This window comes from Populus alba, chromosome 4 (assembly GCF_005239225.2).
Source record: "Populus alba chromosome 4, ASM523922v2, whole genome shotgun sequence".
NCBI lineage: Eukaryota > Viridiplantae > Streptophyta > Magnoliopsida > Malpighiales > Salicaceae > Populus > Populus alba.
Window position 1 is genome coordinate 13620805 of NC_133287.1, and position 2597 is coordinate 13623401.

Genomic DNA, 2597 nt, shown 5'->3' on the forward strand with positions numbered 1-2597 from the left:
GGGACACTTTCACTGAGGAACATACAGGTACCAATCTCTCTCATTAAAATTTGTACTTCCCTCGCTAAAAGTTGAATAGAATTATGTTAATGTCCTAAATAAACCACCATTATTAACTTTAAAATTAAATAATATTACTTTCAACGTTTGCAGAGAAGAATAAATGATCATAGCAACGGAAATGTAGCTGTTGATTTCTAATCATCGCTATAAGGTATGGAGTTCTTCATCATATTTTCGTTGTGGTTAAACTATATGATGTATGCAAGTGTAATTGTTCTTAAAAAAAATTGATAATGTAACAGGAAGATGTGCAAAGAATGAAAGAAATGGGAATGGATGCTTTCAGATTCTCCATTTCTTGGTCTAGAGTATTACCACGTAAGTTTTTATATTTTTTGAAATTTGTTTCTTACATAGTGATAATAGTAATCACAATAGCAGGATTTGACTTTGACATCTGTTTTCACTTACTGAATTTCCATTTGATATATAGCTTTCCATTGGATTTTTTTTGGAAAAATGCAGATGGCAGGTTAAGTGCTGGAGTAAACGAAGAAGGCATCAAATTTTATAACGATCTCATTGATGACCTCCTTAAGAATGGTTATGACCTTTCCCTTCCCTTCAATTAATCATCACATTTTGCCAAAAATCGATGCGAAAATTCGTATCCAACAAAAGGTTTATCTTGTGCGCTCATCTGATTATATATATGATGTTTTGTAATATATAGGTTTGCAGCCTTACGTCACTCTCTTTCACTGGGATACCCCACAAGCTTTAGAAGATAAATATGTGGTTTCTTAAGTCCTAACATTGTTAAGTAGCAACCTTTCGTTAATGATGCTTCAAATATCCAAACTTGTTTGTAGCTCGAAATATTATAATCTAATCTGTCATTCTGGAGACTTTGTTGGACCTATGCTTCTCTAAAATTTAAAGCATTCCTATAAATTTCTCACATAAAACATTGATTTCCAGAAAATGATTTCCGAGACTTTGTCGACCTTTGTTTCCAAAAGTTTGGAGACCGAGTGAAGAAGTGGATTACTTTGAACGAGCCATGGATGTTCAGTGTTCAAGGTTATGACATGGGCACGATGGCACCCGGTAGGATTCTGTCGTTGTAAATGATCCACACCGATCCTTAAACACTGGTGCCACTGAAGTGTATTACGGTTAGCCATCATTTGTTGCTTGCTCATGCTGCGGCAGTGAAACTATACAAGGAAAAATATCAGTCATGTCAAGGTGGACAGATTGGGATAACACTTGTTTCTCACTGGTTGAACCTTACTCAAACAGTGAAGCTGATCAAAATGCAACCAAAAGAAGCCTCGACTTCATGCTTGCTGGTTAGTATTTTTTTATATATATCAAATTCAAAAGTACTTTTCTGAACTCTTAATTCTGCTAGAGAAGACCTGGTATATATGTATAAACAGAAGGTAATCAGTGTTTTTTCTTCATGTTGGCAGGTTCATGGATCCTTTAACTAATGGTGACTATCCACGTAACATGCATGATTTTGTTGGTGGAAGATTGCCCGAGTTCACTGCCGAGGAATCTAAGATGCTGAAGGGATCGTATGATTTTATTGGAATTAATTACTACACAACATATTATGCTCAAAATATTGATGCAAATTACCAGAGTGTTGGATTCATGTCCGATGCTCGTGCTAGTTGGACAGGTAACTAATGATTGATATCTTTTCTTTTCTTTATTCATCTTATTTTTTTCCAATTAACATAACATCAATTAGATGATGTTTTATCAAGTATTAATTCATTCATTTTCTCTGTTTTTTCTTAATTTTGCAGGAGAGAGAGATGGAATCCCAATAGGTCCACAGGCTGGTGTAAAATGGCTTTATATTTATCCCGAAGGCATCAGCAGGCTTTTTGAATTACACCAAAGACCAATACGGGAACCCAACAATTTACATTACTGAGAATGGTATGGTTGAAATGAACGATCATACATTGTGCTACGTTGAAGCTTCTTAGTACTTCTCTAACACTAAGTGTGTTCTTAATGCTTTATTTTACTGATTTTTTTCAGGGTTTGATGACGTAAATAGCAATGCTTCATCACTAAAGGAAGCTCTTAATGATCCCATAAGAGAAAAATCTTACAAAGACCACCTCAAGAATGTTTTGAGATCCATCAAGTGAGTTAATTTTTTTCATTTATTAACTAATGATCATTGACAATAAGTTTTTTAAATCCATAGCAACAATTATATTATTAGGTTACCTAATCCGTCTAACTGGGATTCAATATCTATTTATTGCAGTGAGCATGGTGTTGATGTTAAGGGATTTTTTGCTTGGTCTTTAATGGACAATTTCGAATGGGAAGTGGTTATGCTGTGAGGTTCGGCCTCTACTATGTTGATTTCAAAAATGATTTGAAACGATATCCTAAAAAATCAGTCAAGTGGTTCAAGCAGTTTCTTAGAAGAGACTCCCACAGCCCTATTCCACATACGTATCCTCTGATTACTTCTAATGAAACGTCGAAAATTGAAGATAGTTTGGTTCGGGATGCTAAAAGGCCAAGAAACGCCTGAATTCCTTCGGCAGGATCTG

General features: G+C 35.0%; 2 long non-coding RNA genes across 2 annotated transcripts; both read left to right on the top strand.

Annotated features, from left to right (window-relative positions):
• Positions 1-200: 200 nt before the first annotated feature.
• LOC118032678 (uncharacterized) lies at positions 201-799 on the top strand. Its single transcript, XR_012169615.1, has 4 exons — positions 201-214; positions 306-381; positions 529-606; positions 737-799. It is a non-coding gene; the product is annotated as an uncharacterized lncRNA (long non-coding RNA).
• A 458-nt stretch (positions 800-1257) lies between these two features.
• On the top strand, positions 1258-1950 carry LOC140954228 (uncharacterized). The gene is made up of 3 exons (XR_012169616.1): positions 1258-1358; positions 1482-1696; positions 1827-1950. It is a non-coding gene; the product is annotated as an uncharacterized lncRNA (long non-coding RNA).
• The last annotated feature ends 647 nt before the right edge of the window (positions 1951-2597 follow it).